Source organism: Chiloscyllium plagiosum, unplaced genomic scaffold (genome assembly GCF_037043375.1).
Source record: "Chiloscyllium plagiosum isolate Xiang-an unplaced genomic scaffold, Cpla_swu_hap1 HiC_scaffold_4, whole genome shotgun sequence".
Classification (NCBI taxonomy): Eukaryota; Metazoa; Chordata; class Chondrichthyes; order Orectolobiformes; family Hemiscylliidae; genus Chiloscyllium; species Chiloscyllium plagiosum.
The window spans coordinates 86,840,892-86,861,398 of record NW_028270142.1 but is presented as its reverse complement, the minus strand read 5'-3'; the positions used below and the strand labels follow the sequence as shown (position 1 = coordinate 86,861,398).

Sequence of the window (20,507 nt, the reverse complement as noted above, 5' to 3'; positions counted from 1 at the left end):
CTGGGATTTTAAGTCCGTTACTGGCAGACATTTGGAGAGAAAGCAGGACTCCAGGCTGAGTATGTAGCCTGCCTCAAATTCTTCATCTCGGACTCAAAAGTTGCTCCTAAGAAAGGAGGCTATACTTTACCGGTAAGAAGAAAAGTTACTAGGTCCAGATCAACAAGAAAACTAGAATTGGATTAAAAGCAAAATACTGCAGATACTGAAAATCTGAGATTAAATGGAGAAACTCAGCAGATCTGGCAGCCTCAGCAGAAGGAGAAATACAGTTAATGTTTCAAGTCCAATAACTTCTTCAGAACTGACCTACTATTGGATACTGACCTCATGGAAATGGTGACTTGTGAACAAATTTTTAATGCCTCTGGATAACCAAAATTTGAAATGTATAACTTTCTCCACTCCTGTTCTGTGTTCCTTAATTTCCTGAGTGGACGTTCAAAAATGTGTTGCTGGAAAAGCGCAACAGGTCAGGCAGCATCCAAGGAGCAGGAGAATCGACGTTTCGGGCATAAGCCTTTCTTCAGGAAGGCTTATGCCCGAAACGTCGATTCTCCTGCTCCTTGGATGCTGCCTGACCTGCTGCGCTTTTCCAGCAGCACATTTTTCAGCTCTGATCTCCAGCATCTGCAGTCCTCACTTTCTCCTGTCTGAGTGGACAAAACAGTTAAGACCATAAGACATAGCAGCAGAAATTAGGCCGTTCAGCCCAATGAGTCAGCTCCACGATTCAATCATGGCTGATATGTTTCTCAACCTCATTCTCCTGCTTTTTCCCCATAATCCTTGATCCCCTTGTTAATCAAGAACCTACCTACCTCAGTCTTAAATATACTCAATGACCTAGCCTCCACATCCTTCTGTGGGAATGAATTCCATAGATCCACCACTCGCTGGCTGAAGAGGTTTCTCCCCATCTCTACTCTAAAAGGTCTTCCCTTTAGTCTAAGGCTATGCCATTGGGTCCTAGTCTCTCCTACCAATGGAAACATCTTCCCAACATTTAGTCTATCTAAATCATTCAGTATTCTGTATGTTTCAATTCGATCCTCCCCTCATCCTTCTAAACATCACTGAGTGTAAACCCAGAGTCATAAAATGTCCCTCATATGTTAAGCTTTTCATTCCTGGAACCATTCTCGTGAACCTCCTCTGAATACGCTCTAGGGCCAGTGCATCCTTCCTGAGATATAGGGCCCAAGACTACACACAATATCCCAATGTGGTGTGACCAGAGCTTTATACAGCCTCAGAAATGCACCCCTGCTTTTATATTTAAGTCCTTTCAAAATAAATGCCATCATTGTATTTGCCTTCCTAACCACTGACTCGAGCTGCAAGTTTACCTTGAGAATCCTGGACTGTAACTCCCAAGTCTTTTTGCACTTCAGTCTTCTGAATTTTCTCCCCATTTCAAAAATAACTCTTCCTACCAAAAAGTGCGAGATCTCACACTTTCCCACATTGTACTCCATCTCACTAAGGCAGCAACCTCAGCCCCTCTGCCCACCTGCCTATCGATAGAATGCATATCCTGGATGTAGGTTTGCTCACTGAGCCGGAAGGTTCATTTTCAGACTAGGTAACATCATCAGTGAGCCTCCGGACGAAGCACTGGGGGCATGGCCCGCTTTCTATTCATGTGTTTAGGTTTTGTTGGGTTGGTTATGCCATTTCCGGCTCTTTTTCTCAGGTGGTGGTAAATGGGATCCAAGTCAACATGTTTGTTGATAGAGTTCTGGTTGGAATGCCATGCTTCTAGAAATTCTTGTGCATGTCTCTGTTTGGCTTGTCCTTGGATGAATGTATTGGCCCAGTCGAAGTGGTGTCCTTCCTCATCTGTAAGTAAGTAAACTAGTGAGAGTGGGTCATGTCTTTTTGTGGCTGGTTGATGTTCATGTATCCTGGTAGCTAGTTTCCTGCCTGTTTGTCCAATGTAGTGTTTGTTATAGATTTTGCAAGGTATTTTGCAGATGACATAAAGTGTGCTTGTTGTCTGTATAGGGTCTTTCAAGTTCATTAGCTGCTGTTTTAGTGTGTTGGTGGATTTGTGGGCTGCCATGGTGCCAAGAGGTCTGAGTAGTCTGGCAGTTATTGCCGTCATTCCAACCGGAACTCTATTAACAATAGAAAATGACTTCGATCCCATTTACCACCCCCTGAGAAAAAGAACAGGAAATGACATCACAGGAAATGATGTCACCAATCCAAGAAAACTAAACACAAACAGAATGAGTGCCATGCCACCACTGCTTCATCCAGAGACTCACTGATGATGTTACTATTATAGTGATGAAACATCTGAAAACAAACCTTCTAGCTCAGTGAGCAAACCTACAGCCAGAACCTCAACCTGAGCTACAAATCTTCTCAAAACTCGCTAATTCAGCTCCCCATCCCGATCCCCTTGCAGCCATGTCTCTGTTGCATCCACCACATCATATCTGCCAATTTCAATCTTGTCACAAGCTCATTTATCTTATTCTTTATACTGTGTTCTCAAATATACCCCCTCTCAGTTCTGTATTAACTGTCCCTCTTCTCAGTGTCATTCGTTTGTCCAGTGTGCTTGAAGTTTGATTGCTAACCCTTTCCAAACACTGTCCTATTTGTGTCCGTGTTGAAGATTTAATAACCCCTCAAGTTGCACTCATACCTCATCCTTTAATTCAGGTATCTGATTTCCCCTATAACAGAACCCTCCATCCCCGCTCCCCACCCCAATTTAAAGTTCTGTCTATAGCCCTAGTTATGCAATTCACTAGGACTCTGGTCCCAGCATGGTTCAGATGAAGACTTTCCCATCGGAACAGGTCCCTTCTTCCCCAGTACTGGTGTCAATGTACCATGAAAATGTACCAGCACATTTTTCAGCTCTGATCTCCAGCATCTGCAGTCCTCACTTTCTCCTGTCTGAGTGGACAAAACAGTTAAGACCATAAGACATAGCAGCAGAAATTAGGCCGTTCAGCCCAATGAGTCAGCTCCACGATTCAATCATGGCTGATATGTTTCTCAACCTCATTCTCCTGCTTTTTCCCCATAATCCTTGATCCCCTTGTTAATCAAGAACCTACCTACCTCAGTCTTAAATATACTCAATGACCTAGCCTCCACATCCTTCTGTGGGAATGAATTCCATAGATCCACCACTCGCTGGCTGAAGAGGTTTCTCCCCATCTCTACTCTAAAAGGTCTTCCCTTTAGTCTAAGGCTATGCCATTGGGTCCTAGTCTCTCCTACCAATGGAAACATCTTCCCAACATTTAGTCTATCTAAATCATTCAGTATTCTGTATGTTTCAATTCGATCCTCCCCTCATCCTTCTAAACATCACTGAGTGTAAACCCAGAGTCATAAAATGTCCCTCATATGTTAAGCTTTTCATTCCTGGAACCATTCTCGTGAACCTCCTCTGAATACGCTCTAGGGCCAGTGCATCCTTCCTGAGATATAGGGCCCAAGACTACACACAATATCCCAATGTGGTGTGACCAGAGCTTTATACAGCCTCAGAAATGCACCCCTGCTTTTATATTTAAGTCCTTTCAAAATAAATGCCATCATTGTATTTGCCTTCCTAACCACTGACTCGAGCTGCAAGTTTACCTTGAGAATCCTGGACTGTAACTCCCAAGTCTTTTTGCACTTCAGTCTTCTGAATTTTCTCCCCATTTCAAAAATAACTCTTCCTACCAAAAAGTGCGAGATCTCACACTTTCCCACATTGTACTCCATCTCACTAAGGCAGCAACCTCAGCCCCTCTGCCCACCTGCCTATCGATAGAATGCATATCCTGGATGTAGGTTTGCTCACTGAGCCGGAAGGTTCATTTTCAGACTAGGTAACATCATCAGTGAGCCTCCGGACGAAGCACTGGGGGCATGGCCCGCTTTCTATTCATGTGTTTAGGTTTTGTTGGGTTGGTTATGCCATTTCCGGCTCTTTTTCTCAGGTGGTGGTAAATGGGATCCAAGTCAACATGTTTGTTGATAGAGTTCTGGTTGGAATGCCATGCTTCTAGAAATTCTTGTGCATGTCTCTGTTTGGCTTGTCCTTGGATGAATGTATTGGCCCAGTCGAAGTGGTGTCCTTCCTCATCTGTAAGTAAGTAAACTAGTGAGAGTGGGTCATGTCTTTTTGTGGCTGGTTGATGTTCATGTATCCTGGTAGCTAGTTTCCTGCCTGTTTGTCCAATGTAGTGTTTGTTATAGATTTTGCAAGGTATTTTGCAGATGACATAAAGTGTGCTTGTTGTCTGTATAGGGTCTTTCAAGTTCATTAGCTGCTGTTTTAGTGTGTTGGTGGATTTGTGGGCTGCCATGGTGCCAAGAGGTCTGAGTAGTCTGGCAGTTATTGCCGTCATTCCAACCGGAACTCTATTAACAATAGAAAATGACTTCGATCCCATTTACCACCCCCTGAGAAAAAGAACAGGAAATGACATCACAGGAAATGATGTCACCAATCCAAGAAAACTAAACACAAACAGAATGAGTGCCATGCCACCACTGCTTCATCCAGAGACTCACTGATGATGTTACTATTATAGTGATGAAACATCTGAAAACAAACCTTCTAGCTCAGTGAGCAAACCTACAGCCAGAACCTCAACCTGAGCTACAAATCTTCTCAAAACTCGCTAATTCAGCTCCCCATCCCGATCCCCTTGCAGCCATGTCTCTGTTGCATCCACCACATCATATCTGCCAATTTCAATCTTGTCACAAGCTCATTTATCTTATTCTTTATACTGTGTTCTCAAATATACCCCCTCTCAGTTCTGTATTAACTGTCCCTCTTCTCAGTGTCATTCGTTTGTCCAGTGTGCTTGAAGTTTGATTGCTAACCCTTTCCAAACACTGTCCTATTTGTGTCCGTGTTGAAGATTTAATAACCCCTCAAGTTGCACTCATACCTCATCCTTTAATTCAGGTATCTGATTTCCCCTATAACAGAACCCTCCATCCCCGCTCCCCACCCCAATTTAAAGTTCTGTCTATAGCCCTAGTTATGCAATTCACTAGGACTCTGGTCCCAGCATGGTTCAGATGAAGACTATCCCATCGGAACAGGTCCCTTCTTCCCCAGTACTGGTGTCAATGTACCATGAATTCAAACCCATTTCTTCCATGCCAATTTTTGAGCCACGTATTTACCTGTTTAATCTTATTGACCCTGTGCCAATTAGCTCATGGCTTAGGTCGTAATTCAGAGATTACCACCTTTTTGGTTGCCTAGGTTTTGAATGTTTGCCTAGGTCATCGAATCCCTACAGCGTGGAAACAGGCTCTTCGGCCCAACAAATCCACACTGACCCTCTGAACAGTAATGCACACAGACCTATTCCCCCTACCCTATATTTACCCCTGACGTATGCACCTAACCTACACATCCCTGAACATTATGGTTGATTTAGCATGGTTAATTCACCTAACCTGCACACCTTTGGATTGTTCTAGGTTTTGAATGTTTTGTTAATAAACTCTACACTTGCTAGATTTCTTTGCTGTGGATTTACTTCAAAAATTGGAATCCAAAAAAAAGAATAGAGAAAACACCCTTCAACCTATTTCAGTAAGAAATGGGAACAAATCCAAAAATATATTGCTGCCTCTGACCTATCTTAGGCACATAGTAATCAATCTAAATGGCACCTCTTTCCCCATTTAGTCCAGGGCTTTGAACGATTACTCCCAAACAAGAGTGCATAGATGACACGAATCAGGCATAATTTATTCAGACTAGGAAGGTGACAAGAGAATCATGGATGTTGAGGTCACTACTTGGGAGGTTCCATCAGAAGTGCTTATGAGAATATATTCTTGTAGTAACTATTTTTATGGATAACAAAAGAAAAACAGACCTGCTGGTGTTATTTTAAACTAGTCTGTAATTATGGAAGTAATTATTACAAGCAACCTTTGATGATTGTGTGTTTATTAGGTGACTTGCACAGACAAATTTAAAAAACTGAAAATGCCTGACCAACTTTGACTTCTTTTGAGCAAGTAATCAAAAGGTAGACTATGAAACACCTCATGAATTTCATATTGTTCCAGATGAAAGGTTAAAGCTCAGTGGAGATTTGCGTAAATCTTGGAAATAGATGACAAATCAATAATTGTCAATTAAATGTTATTGGGAGTGAGGAACCTCAGAAATTGGAGGTAACCACTAGGAAATTTAACTTACACCGATGGCTTAAAGATTCAAAAGTTCAATTTGGACTAATCAGTGATGGAAATGCTGTTGATTGCCCACAAATCATTCTATGAGCCACTGGAATAAATGTTAATTCCTCCAAAGTTGGTTTCTTTAGAACAAGTCCAGGCAGGAGCTCAGACATTGCCTTTGGCTCCACCCCTAGGCTTTCACGTAATAGAACTTTTAGCATTACAATTTCTTTTCATATTCAAGTACGAGATCTAAAAGAAGTTTGTGACGGCAAAGTAGAATTTACAGTAAATAGTGATAAGTTTGGATGAGTAAAGATAATTAACAAGAGACAGAACCCTGAAAAATCATTATTTGCTGAACTATGTGAAGGAGTGAGCACAACAATCCAGATAAACTAGTTGAGAGGAGCCTTGCTAGTCATGCAGGTAGCATTCCAAGGACAATCTGCTTATAGTCACAAAATAGCAAACAGGTATGCCTTCCTTTAGTGGTCAGAACATTTGAGTATAGGAGTTGGGAGGTCATATTGTGGCTTTACAGGACATTGGTCAGGCCACTTTTGGAATATTGTGTGCAATTCTGGTTTCCTTCCTATCAGAAAGATGCTGTGAAACTTGAAAGGGTGCAGAGTAAATTTACAAGGATGTTGCCAGGGTTGGAGGGTTTGAACTATAATGAGAGGCTGTATAGGCTGGGGCTGTTTTTTTCCTGGAGAGTCAGAGGCTGAAGGGTGACCTCAGAGTCCAGAACCAGAGGGCAGAGGTTTAGGGTGAGGGGGAAAAGATTTAAAAGGGACCTAAGGAGCAACTTTTTCACGTAGAGGGTGGTGCATGTAAGGCACTAGCTTGACACAAAGTGGAGAAAGCTGGGACAATTACAACATTTAAAAGGCATCTGGATGAGTACATGAATGGGAAGGGTTGAGAGGGATATGGGCCAAGAGTGGCAAATGGGACTAGATTAGTTTAGGATATCTGGTCGGTATGGATGAGATGAACCGAAAGGTTTGTTTCCATGCTGTACATCTCTATTTCTCTATGTCACCATGGAGCCATAAGCACTGCTATCTAAAGTACATCTTCAGACGTTCTAAAAGCATTGAAATTTCAAAATCAAGATGAGTTGTAAGAGGTGAAGGCAGAAGCTATATGAATAAACTGTACTTGCTCAGTTTGGATTTCACCAGCACTGTCAGCTCCTGCCCTCATTACAGCCTTGGTGCAAACAGTTCAAAACAACTGACGTGCAGAGGTGAGATTGAGAGTGAATACAGTCAACATCAAGGCAGCATTTCACAAGTTCTGCATGAATAAAGCTGGTGTCAAAGGTAATTGGGATGGCGGGGGGTGGTGGTACCATTATTGGAGGCCGGTGGTACCATTATTGGAGGCCATACATCTTAACCACAGGACATCACTGCAGGAATGTCAGAGGTAGGGTTGAGAATTTGTTGTTTCGGGTATGAACAGGTAGGGATAGAGTTAAGTTTTGTGTTTTATGAAATAAGAGGTTGAGCTGAGCATGACTCAGATCAGATAAGGAGAAAGTGAGGACTGCAGATGCTAGAGATCAGTTGAGAGATTGGTGCTGGAAAAGCACAGCCGGTCAGGCAGCATCCGAGGAGGAGATTCTCCTGCTCCTCAGATGCTGCCTGACCGGCTGTGCTTTTCCAGCACCACACACTCGACTCAGATCAGGTAAAAACTTGCAATTATCGATGGAGTCCTGGAGACAAAGGTAATGGGTTAACAAGGTGAAAAAGCATTCGTTATGTAGAGCCATTTTTACAATATTGGAAGCATTCAGTACATCAGGTCAGTTTAACAAGGTGAAAAGTATTGATTATGTGAAAACAAGTTAAGGTTAAGATCATTCATTGTGCAACAGGAGATGGTTTAATTTTTACTATTGCTGATTGTAACGATTGTAATCGATATGTATGCTGCCTTATCTGGATGCTCCTTCTTGTAAAATGACTCTATAATTCATTAAGAAACTGCTGTTAGAGAGAGAAGACCGAGAACTCATGTCTCTGTGCACAAGAGCGATCGTTCTCTCTCCCTCCAAGGCCTAGAATAAAGATGAAGGAGGTAAAACAGTTTGGTGTCTCTGAGCATCTTGCTTCAACTGAGGGGGGAAACGGAACGACAGTAGAGTTAATCGCTGATTATTGTATACTGAGTAGCACCATTTGTGACTCTTCAGATAATGAAACAGATAATGATACTTCAAGACCAGTGGTAAAGAGTGTTTACTCCACAAAAGTGCTAGGCAGAATTTCCCAATATTAACGTTCTGGGGATTTCAATTGACCAAATACTCAATGGAACTGGCCAAATAAAAGCTACTGTTACAGAGCAGGGTAGAAGTTTGCAATTATGCAGTCAGTAATTCACCTCCTGACTCTTCAAAATCTATAAAGTGATGCCTTTTAGGGGGTGCCTAATAAGGGAACAGTGTCAACTGTAGATTCTATTCCAAATCACATGGATATTTTAACATTGTTTCTTCACTGTTACTGGGTCAGAATCCTGGAATTATTTCCCAAGCATGGAGTGTACCCCCACAGGGCGGACTGCAGCAGTTAAAGGTGGTAGCTCATTACTGCCTTTCCATAGGCAATTATGTATGAGCAACAATTGCTGGCTTGCAGCAATGCTCACATCCAATGAATGTATAGCAAATATGTAGATGCATTTTTGTTTCTTAAGGGAAAGAGTATTACAGGACATGAGACAGGTGCATAAATGTGGAGTAGAAGTCAAAGATCAGTCCTGGTCTTTGTGAAGGACATAAAGAGATTAGAGGGTGAAGGAGCTACAGTTAATTCCTGCTCCTATTTCTTATATTCTTAAGGTGCAAGCTCAAGAAAAAAGCATTTAAGGTTTTCAAAAGGCATTTAACATCTCAGACACCACAGCATTCAGAAGTTTCAGGTCATAATCTCTGCTCCTCAGACAGCTGATGACCCCCTCACATCAAGTTACAAGTTGCTTAGCCAGCTTAAAAATGCCTTGCATGTTTCATGACCTCCTTATGCCTTTTACCATTATTCCTTTTGTCATCTAATTTCTCTAGTTTTCCACAATTCAACACTCTTAACTTTGTTCTTTTTCACTTGGTCCAACTCTGTACTTGCTTTTAAATTTACCAAGTCTCTAACATTTGAGTTCTGTTGAAAAGTTCATCTGAGACATTAATTTATATTCTCTTTCCAGAGATGCTGTCTAACCAAAGTAATTACACATTGCCAGGAGGTACCGATTATTATTCTACTGTTCTCCTGGCAAGCATCCTACCTTCAACTCTATAAATTGGAGTTCAGCTCAACTTGAAGCAGCTGTACTTTCTTAGTACAACTTTCCAAAAGACAAATACAGTATATCATACAGCCTAATGACAATATTTATATATTGGCAAACAAAATTGTTTACTTCAGCAATGCCATTCTTGGCATTCCTTTCCTTCATTGAAAAGTTTACAGATAATTAAAATACGAAACCATGCACAATAACATGAGCCAGAATAAAATTTGAAATATTTATGGTTAATTAAGACAAATAGAGGAAGTAAAACTATTTTGAGCAGATGGGAATATCACTACTGTACATAAAAATGCATCTGAGTTCAGACATAAATGAAATGTAATCTCCATTTTATTAATTATTCACCATCTTTATTAATGGCAAGAGGCAGAGAAAGCACCAGCTTATGTGTGTTGCCATGGCTGGCTTTTCATGGAATAGGTTGCCAGACTGTTATAGCTTGCAGGGGATCAGTCTGCACCAAGTATGACCAATCAGGAGACTCTCTCATTCTTACTGTCTATCACAGCAAACGAGAAAGATTTAGAGGTGAATAATCAACTGTACTGGCCACTTTATGCAGGCATTTTCTGTGGCCAACTACTTCTGAACTGGACTTGAACCCAGAGTTTTTCCACTGAGGAAGGCAGATTACCTTATGTTACAAAAATGTAACAATGAAGTTCTGAATTTTAGCATCAATTATCTGTTATACCTGAAACACTGTATGGACTGACTTGAAAAATTACTTACCTGCAATTTTTGTGAAGATCTGTAGCTCAGGTTGTGGTTCAGGTTGTAATTTTGCTCACTGAGCTGGAAAGTTTGTTCTCAGATGTCTCATCACCATACGAGGTAACATCATGAGTGAGCCTCCGCTGAAGCACTGGTGTACTGTCCCACATTGTGTGTGTGTGTGTCTTGGTCTGTTGTGGTGGGTGATATCATTCTGGTTCTTTTTCCTAGAGGCTCAGCATTCAAATTGGAACTCCATTTGGATCTCTTAGAAAAAAAGAGCCGGAAGTGATATCACTCACCACAACAGACCAAGACACACAAATAGAAAGTGGGACGGTACATGAGTGCTTCAATGGAGGCTCATGATGATGCTACCTAGCATGGTGACAAAACGCCTGAGAATAAACCTTCCAGCTCAGCAAGCAAACATATAACCTGAAATTACTGACCTAATATGGTTGCACTCAGCTTAAATTGAGGTGAGTCCAGGAGACTCATGGCATAAAACAAACAGTCTGCACTCAAATTACTATTTCTGGTGGCCCTTTTGTGGAACAGTGACAGTATCCCTACCCGTGGACCAGGAGGCCCTGGTTCAAGTGTCACTTGCTTCAGAGGTGTGTAATAACATCTCTGAATTGATTGATTAAAAAAATAGGTTAATTTAGAAAAAGATTAAAATGACCATTTCATCTGGAAACCAGACAACTTAACATCAGGAAATGTGCACCCTTTAAAATTTTCTTTATTTATTCACAGGATGCGGGCATTGTCAGCTAGGCCAGCATTTATTACCCTTCACTAACTGCCCAGATGGCAGCTAACAGTCAATCACATCTGTTAGGAAGATGTGGGTGTATTGTACCTTTAAGAGAATTAAAAGCCAGCAGAACTACTTGACATAGCACCAAGTGTTCGGAACAAGATATAATGTAACATTTGGTCCAACAACTTGATTAGCTGGTTGCCTGGAGATGACAAAGCAAGTTTGAATTAGGCCAATCAGTTTAAATTATACCCCGAAAAATAACCAACTGAAATCAAGTTTGGCTTTTAAGATTGTGAATATACTAAATTCAATAACACAATCCGATACTTTGGGGGTTAAAACCAGGAGAGAGTGAGGTCTGCAGATGCTGGAGATCAGAGCTGGAAATGTGTTGCTGGAAAGGCGCAGCAGGTCAGGCAGCATCCAGGGAACAGGAGAATCAACGTTTCGGGTATAAGCCCTTCTTCAGGAAGGGAAAATTAAACAGTTGAGAGGAGACCTGTCAAGCCACCAGCATCTGCAGACTTCCCAGAGAATAGCTCTCTTAAAAGGTATCTTTATCGATCAGTAACCTGTGAAACAGAAATCCCTAAGAAGAAAACATGACAAAGGAAAATATAAAGAGAAGATTTGGCATCTGATGTGGTTTGAAAATTTGAATTTTGGTAAATCTTAATCGGGAGTTTTAATCACACTATTATTATAGAAAAGAGAGTAAAAGAGGAAGGAGTTGTAAATATTTGTTAGCTAACTATTCTCTGTTATACTTTTTGAAATAAAGTTGTTAATTTTTACTTCAAATTGTTCTTGGCCTCTCGATTTTTCACAGATTATTGCACGGGATAAATCTTTTCTGTGTTGCTGGCTTAAATTAAGCAGGAGGGTTTACCCCATGATGTAATACATCACTGTCCAGGTGGATTTTTCTAAAAATCAGTAATGGTTTCATGATCAGACTCTTAATTCCAGAATTTCTACTGAATTCAAATTCCACCGTCTGCCAAGCCAGGATTTGAACCTACGTATCCAGAACATTACCTCGTCTCTGGATTAATAGGTCAGTGATAATATCACTAGGTCATCGCCTCCCTAAGTCATAGTTGTATAATAATTTCATATTTGGAAAAGTAAGGCTTACCTACCAGTTAGACCGCTTGGAAAGACAATGGTGCCAGATTCAGTAATAACATAACTATATTTCAATAGCTGAATTTTTTTTTGAACAGCTCAGCAAAAAGAATGAACACAGATTGGTGATGACAATTACTGAAAAGCTCGCTCTCTGTCAGCCTTTTTCATCATCTCAAAAGCCAGCACATGGGGTAGAAACAAATTGGGGAAAACAACCTCTCACTGAGTTCTCAAATATCTATAAACTTCACCATCTACTGAGGATACCAGTCAACAATTAAACAAATGTTGTTTGAGGTTATAAATTTAATGCGTCAAGAACATAAAGGATTTTTAACTGCATAACCTTTATTCACACACTATGTGCATTGGATGTTGTGTTTTGATTTATGATTAGAATAGATTAGATTCCTTACAGTGTGGAAACAGGCCCTTCGGCCCAACAAGTCCACACTGACCCTCCAAAGAGCAACCCACCCAGACCCATTCCTCTACATTTACCTCTTCACCTAACACTACGGGCAATTTAGCATGGCCAATTCACCTAACCTGCACATTTTTGGACTGTGGGAGGAAACAGGAGCACCTGGAGGAAACCCACGCAGACACAGGGAGAATGTGCAAACTCCACACAGACAGTTGCCTGAGGTAGGAATTGAACCCGGGTCTCTGGCGCTGTGAGGCAGCAGTGCTAACCACTGTGCCAACGTGCCACCCAAATAATATCTCAAAAGAAAATTAGTCTTTCTTTCACTCATGAAAATCTTGGTAATTGGCTCCTTCATTTTGATCCAGTTAGTTATATAATTAATTAGTGATATCTGCATGCTTTTAAAAAAAAAGTTTGTTTTGACTCACAGAAACAAGATTATAAAAAAGAGGACCAATTGCCCTTCAAAACCTGGCTTGTGACAAATGCTCCTCAGGACCTCTCTACCAGGACCATTGGCAGTAATGCAAAAGTTATAAACGGAATTTTGAAATTCTGCAGAGATAAACCAAGATATCTGCTTCTGTTCATGAATTTGTGGGCAGCACGGTGGCACAGTGGTTAGCACTGCTGCCTCACAGCACCAGAGACCCGGGTTCAATTCCTGCCTCAGGCAACTGTCTGTGTGAAGTTTGCACATTTTTCCAGTGTCTGCGTGGGTTCCCTTTGGGTGCTCCGGTTTCCTCCCACAACACAAAGATGGGAACGTTAGGCGAATTGGCCATGCTAAATTGCCCGCAGTGTTAGGTGAAGGGGTAAATGTAGGGGAATGGTTCTGGGTGGGTTGCTTTTAGGAGGGTCGGTGTGGACTTGTTGAGCCGTAAGTAAATTAAGCCATGGACAGAAATTGATATGTTAATTTAAATCAGTTTTATCTCATTGTGATTTATCACTTGGGCTCTTGTCAAGCTCTATCACATCATGTTCTTACATGGATTGTGAAAGAACAGAGCACAAGATTATCTGTAGACATCACAGCTTTTGACATGCAACTTGCAAGGGTTCTATATTTGGATTCTGACTTTAAACCATTTTAGTACAGAAACTGTGACTTGACACTACAGTGACATTCAAGTAAATTACTTAAATCTTGGCAAATTGTTAATCTTAAAAAGGCTTTTCTTCCATCATTACGGAGATAAGGAGAAACTTCTTTAGCCAGAGTGGTGAATCTGTAGAATTCAATGCCACAGAAGGGTGGGGAAACCAGGTCATTGAGTATATTTAAAACAGAGATCGCTAAGTTGATTGCCAAGGGGATCAAAGGTTTGGGGAAAAAGCAGGAAAATGGGGTCGAAAAACCGATCAGCCACAATTGAATGGCAGAGCTTAATGGCCTAATTTCTGCTCCTATGTCTTATGATCTTATCATAGGATGTAAGGTTTTTTTCGGAAGGCCAACATTTTATGGCCATCTTCAACTGCCCTCAAGGGGATAGTGGTAGACAACTTTCTTGAGCAACAGCTGCTATATGTCACAGTGCCATACACAATGCTGCTTGGGAGGCAGTTCCAAATGACTCAGCGATAACTAAGGAATCCTGATACAGTTCGAAATTAGCTTGGGTTAGATTAGATTACTTATAGTGTGGAAACAGGCCCTTCTGCCCAACAAGTCCACACCGACCCGCCGAAGCGCAACCAACCCAGACCCATTCCCCTACATTTCACCCCTTCACCGAACACTACAGGGAATTTAGCTTGGCCAATTCACCTAACCTGAACATTTTTGGACTATGGGAGGAAACCCACGCAGACACTGGGAGAATGTGCAAACTCCACACAGTCAGTCGCCAGAGGCGGGAATTGAACCCAGGTCTCTGGCGCTGTGAGGCAACAGTACTAATCACTGTGCCACCGTGCCGCCCATCTTGGTTGATCTAGACCTTTGGTGTACAGGGCATACTTTCATAATGTGTGGGAAATATGAACTTTATAATAATTTTAAACTGCAAAGATACACCAAAACTTCTAAAGGACAAAGTCAAGTTGGCAGAATGGGCAAACAGGTGGCAGATGGAAGCTCAATTTGGAAAGCAATTAGATTCATTTTGGTAGACAGATTGTGGAGACGCAATATAAAAGATGCAATTCTAAAGAGGATGCAGGACAGAAGGACCCAGATGTATATGTGCACAAGTCATTAACAGGTGGTAGTACAGATTGAAAGAGAGTGGATAATAAAACATACCATACCTAGGTGTTATTAACAGGGACATAGATGACAATAGCAAGGAGATTAAGGTGAACTTCTATAACGTGCTAAGGTGGCCCTACTTGGAGCATTGTACCCATCCCTGGATATGTTTAGGAAGGGTGTAAAAGCCTTGGTTATAGTGCAGTAAATCATCATTCAAATTGCTCTGGGGATGAGGAACTTCAGTTATGAAGAATTGAAGGGGTTAGGGCTGTTTTTTTCTTGAAGAAACAGCGGTGAGGAAATCTGACAAATATTCAAAAGGGTCTGGAGAGAACTGAAAGGGGGAAACTGTTCACATTTGTGGAAGAATCGCGAATAAAAGGGCACTAATTTAAAGTCATTGACAAAAGAAGCAAAAGCAGTCGGGAAACACATTTTTCACCTAATAAGTGGTTAAGGTGTGGGATGCACTGCCTGCCAGTTTGGTGCAGACAGTTAACCAAGACCTTCTAAAAGGACTGTTATTTAAAAATGAACAATATGTGGGATTTTACAAAAAGAGGCAGGAAAATGGCACCAAGTGAAATCTTATTCAGAAATTCAACACTGATATGATGGATGAAATGCTCTAATGTACATATGATCCTTGTTCAGAGGGCAGTATATGGGTTGATAAGGTTCTGTTGAAGAAGTGCAACTGCAGAAGGGATGCAGATCCTATTGCCACTACTGCAGTGGTGGAATGCATGCTAAAGTTGATGATCAAAGTTGGTCTGCCTTGGAAAATGTCAAGCTGCTCAAATATTGTTGGAACTGCAATCAATAAGGCAAATGAAGGTATTCCACTGCACTCCTGTACATGGTGGAAATGATCTGGGAAGTGGGCAGCCAAAGCTATATAACTTCTATATGTCTCTCCAAATATACTTCAATTTGTTATCCTATATTCAATTCTTGAGAAAAGATTTGGAATGGAGCAATTCTGGCAGAACCCAAAAACATTATTACAGAGTAACTGATAAGCAAATGTCACTTGATAGGCACTGTCAATGACACCATCCACGAGCTTGCTAATGTCGGATGGTACAGTAATTGGCTGAATTGGAATGTTCCTTCATTTTGTAGATAGGACATAATTAGGCAATAATAACTATACAGCTTAGCGAGAGGTAGGGCTAGCCCTGATGCAAAAGGCTACAGTACCACAGTTGTTTTTGTATGATCAAGTAGGCTCAGTCATCATTTTTTGAAAGTAAAATAAAGTGGAATCTCGTTGGAGGAAGCCTGGCCCCATTTTGTTAGGGATCTCACGAGGCCATGAAAGATCATCCACTCAATACTTTCACAGGGTGTTACAAATGATTCAGCGTGTTTAGTTTGCAATTTAATGCTGGACTCCATCATCACCGAGAATGGGAAGATTTATTGAAGTCCTTCCTCTGCTTGTTATTTAATTGTTAGAGTGGATGAAATATTGAGCTGAAAAAGCACAGCAGGTCAAGCTGCTTCAGAAGAGAGGGGAGTTGACATTTCAGGTCAGAACATTTCATCAGGACTTGGGGAGGGGAAGGGGGCTGCGAAATAAATAGAGGGAAGGGAGTGGGGTTGGGGGAAAGGTTTGTGGGATGGCAATAGGTGGATACAGGCAGGAGGTAGCTATGATTGGTCAGTGGGAAGGGTGGAGTGGATAGGTGGAAAGGAAGCTGGATAGGTAAAGTCAGGTTAAGGGGGCAGGGTGGAGAGGGAGGGCTGGGCCCGGGATAACATGGGGTTGGGGAGATTTGGAAGCTGGTGAATTCTATGTTAAGGCTAAATCGTTGTAAGATCCTGGAGGTGGAAGGCAAGCTGTTCTTCCTCCTGTTTACATGTTGCTTTGCGTTGAGGGTAGAAGAGACCCAAGATAGACATATTGTCAGGGGAGTTAAAATGGATGGCAATTGTAAGGCAGGGTTGATTCAAGGATACCATAAATGCCCCCTGAACCAGTTCCCAAGTTTGTGCTCAATCCTCCTGATATAGAGACCACCACATCGGGAGCAACAGATACAATAAATCAAGTTATAGGAAATGCATGCAAATCTCTGCCAGGCTTAGAATGATTGTTCAGGGCCTTGGATGGATGTGAGCAGGGAGGTGTCAGGGCAGGTTTTACACCTTCTGCAGCTGCAGGGAAAGGGTCCAGGTGTGAAGAAGGGATTTGTGAGGACTGTGGACCTAATGAGGGAGTCATGAGGGAATGGTCTCTGCAGAAAGCGGGAAGGGGTGGGGAGGGAAATATCATTTTGGTGGTGGGTCAGACTGCAGGTGACAGAAATGGTGGAGGATGATGCACTGGATTTGGAGGAGATTAGTGGGGTGGAAGGTGAGCACCAGAGGGATTCTATATTTGTTGCGGCTAGGGGAGTTTTGATTGAGGGCAAAGATGAGAAAAATGGAGGAGATGCAATGAGGGCACTTTCGATATAGGGGGAGGGAAATTGTGGTAGAATGACATCTGATGTCCTGGAGTGGAATTGCTCAGCCTGAGAACAGATACGGTGGAGGCGGCGGAACAAGGAGTATGGCATTGTGTTTTTGCCGGGGGATGGGATTAAGGCAGCTATGAGAATCGGAGTGATTGTAACAGATCCCAGTGCTGAGTCAGTTGCTGGGGATAAAGACAGAGGTCCAGGAAAGGGAGAGAGGTGTCAGAGATTGTCCAGTTGAATTGGAGGTCAAGGTGGAAGATGTGGGAGAAGCGGATGAACTGTTCGAGCTCCTTGTGGGAAGATGAGACAGCAGTGATATAGTCATCCATGTAGCGGTAGAAAAGACGGAGAATGGTGCAAGTATAGCTGCGGAAAGGGGGAACTGTTCCACATACCCTATGAGGAAGCAGGCACAGCTTGGACCCACGAGGATACCAATGGCTAACCTTCTGGTTTGAAGGCAGTGGGAGTATTGTTAAGGGCAAGGACCAGTTCTACCAGGTAGATGAGTGTCAATGGAGGGGGACTGATTGGGTCTGTGCGAGAAGAGGAGATGGAGGGGCTCAAGGTCCTCCTCATGGGGGATTTAATTGTTAGTTGCCATTCATGTTTGACAGGACTGCAGAGCTTTTATTTAATCCATTGATTGTGGGATCACTTAACTCTGTCTAGTAAACGCTGCTTAGCATACAGAGATTCCATGCTAAACTTCACTGGGTTGGCAGCAGCTTTTCTTTTCTAAAAAAAGCCTGGTCCTAATCCTGGCACTTCTTACTACCTTCTTCAACACACGAGGTTTATACTCAGTTGATGATAATGTAAAATGACATGACATGATGTTAAAGATTGCATTGGTACACCATTCTGCTTGTGCAGAAAGCCCAGATTGCCTCAAATATCCAGTTTTGAGCTACTGAATCCATCTCCTTTAGCATGCTGGTAGTAGGAAGCCCTCAGTTAGAAATGAGACCTTATCTCCGCAAAGACGAACTGGCCACTTTGACGAATAAACTGTCAGGTTCATCAGTAACAGGAAAGTATGTACGATAAGCCACGGCAGATTTTTGTGTGTTAGTTCTTTCATCAGTAAATATATCAGTCAGGAATCAACTAGCTTGGTCAGTACTGGTGCTACTAGCCACTCTTGCTGACCTTGGTACCCTTGGTGCTTCTCTCAGGGGTGTTCAACACGGTAGAGCAATTATTCATCACGTTTTTCCAAACAGTTGTGTTTCCTTACTTCAGATTTCTAATTTGTATGAGGAGGGGTTTTTTTCCCCCGAAGGAAGAGATGCATTTCCTCCACACTCACCCAATATTATAGCAATTGCAAACTCCTTCCCAGAGACCAGTCATACCAGTTACCATGTCCACTAGGCAAATATTTCATATATGCTGGTATCCACTATGGAGATTTCTCAGAATATATATGTTAGCAATTCTGGCCGACTTACTCAAATTGCTGCAAGAACAATGAATCACAGTAAAATCTTTTGAAGCAAAAGCAGAAGAAATAGTTTTTACTTGATATAGCTCCATATAATGGTTGCACTTATTGTGGAAATATGATTATTCAGGGTAGTACATGTATTTTCAGAGGGAGGCACAAGTTTTCACTCAAATTGGAAACTAATCAACAAATTAAATACTTACAAGTGATTTAAAATTTTGCATGTGTTTCATGGCATACGTCAGAGTGCCAGATCATATATTTATTGCCATGCAATTTAGTTTTAATTTAAACTAAATTGCAATTCATTATTGCAGGTCAGAGCTTTGTAATCTTTAATTTAAAACTGTTCAAAATACTAGAATTAATCCGAAGTTTAATTAACTAATTTAGTTTTGCAGACTAGCCCTTCACCTCCTCTCATTCATCCCTACACTCACCTGCACATTCATCATCCATCTATGCCCACGAACTCCCATACCGCACCCATCCACAGCCACCAACTCTCAATCTCCACCCACCTACACTTGGCCACTACTCCATTCATCCATATAAACTCACATGCATTAAAGCACACCAAACCATTTATTTGGATATGTATATACACACAATACACACTGCACATTTATATAAAGCTAAATACAATGGTGAGTATACGGATATGAACATGCTTGTAAACACACCCAGACAGTATGTATATATGCTCATAGAAATACTAAAAGTTACAACTTTAAGGGTTATGAGAAGAATACCCACCCACATTCTAGGATTGTAAAATGTTTTCTGCACCACCACAGCTGCACTCAATCTGCTTTCCCACCTTTAGACCACAAAGTTGCACTCTTGTAAAACTAGGTCAACAGCATTTTTAACACTTAACTGTGTACCATGAGAGAGAATATCAGCAGTAGCTCCATGTAATGGTGTAGGCATAGCCATAAGATGCAGGAGCAAAGCTGGACATTCAACCTATTCAAAGAGATCATGGCTAATCTGGTAAGTCCTCAAAACTTTTTGATGCCCTCACTGATTAAAAATCTGTCAATAGAAAACACATTGCAAAAGTAGTTTGTGCATGGAAACAAAATTTTCAAAGTTAGATTGCCAACCATTATTTCTTGATATCATAGATGAGCTTGACAAAAATTATTTAACACCCAGTAGGCTTGTCAAATTCAAGTTCTGAGCAGTATACTAATTTCGGGGGATGGGGAAGGGGAGCTCTGGAATTGAAGAATGAGCCTTAAGAATAATACTCCTACTTTCAATACTAAATAACTAAAAGCTGATTAAAAATATTGGTTAAATGTAGTCAAATCTTTTGACAAATGTAAAGCTGCTTAACTTGATACAAAACTGATGATATGGAATAAAGCTATGGGTCATAGGTCATTAATTGCAGATACAAAAAGTAGCTTTTAGACACTGACAGGTTCTTACCTGGAGAACGTCTGGCAGACATGACAAAATGGGCATTGAGTGTGTTGTGAGGAGGAAGCAGAGATGCTTCAGTATGATTTGGACAAATTGAGGGAATGGGCAAATGAAGCAGATAAACAGATAAGCAATTTATCTACTTTGCTAACAAAAACTGGAAGGAAGATTATCTGAATGGCGAAAGACTGGGTAAGATGAAGATGCAACGAGACCTGGGTGGCCTTGTAAATCAGTCACAGAAAGCAAGCATACAGGTACAGCAGACCGCAAAGGCGGCAAGTTGTAAGCTTGACTTCATAGCAAGAGGATTCAAGCTGCGAGAAACAGAGATGTCTAAGTGCAACTGTACAGGGTTTTGGTGAAGCCACATTTTGAATGGTGTGTGCAGTTTTGAT

General features: G+C 41.5%; 1 protein-coding gene across 7 annotated transcripts in view; it reads right to left on the bottom strand.

Annotated features, from left to right (window-relative positions):
* garem1 (GRB2 associated regulator of MAPK1 subtype 1) overlaps positions 1-20,507 on the bottom strand; it is a 136,118-nt gene that overhangs the window by 56,022 nt on the left and 59,589 nt on the right. For 2 of the 7 annotated variants that reach the window (XM_087986449.1, XM_087986451.1), the window contains one exon: positions 10,243-10,491. The exons of the other annotated variants lie outside the window; for them this stretch is intronic. The gene's annotated coding sequence lies outside the window, so the exon portion shown is untranslated. Of the gene's footprint in view, positions 1-10,242; positions 10,492-20,507 lie in introns of those variants that run through there. 7 annotated transcript variants of the gene reach the window in all.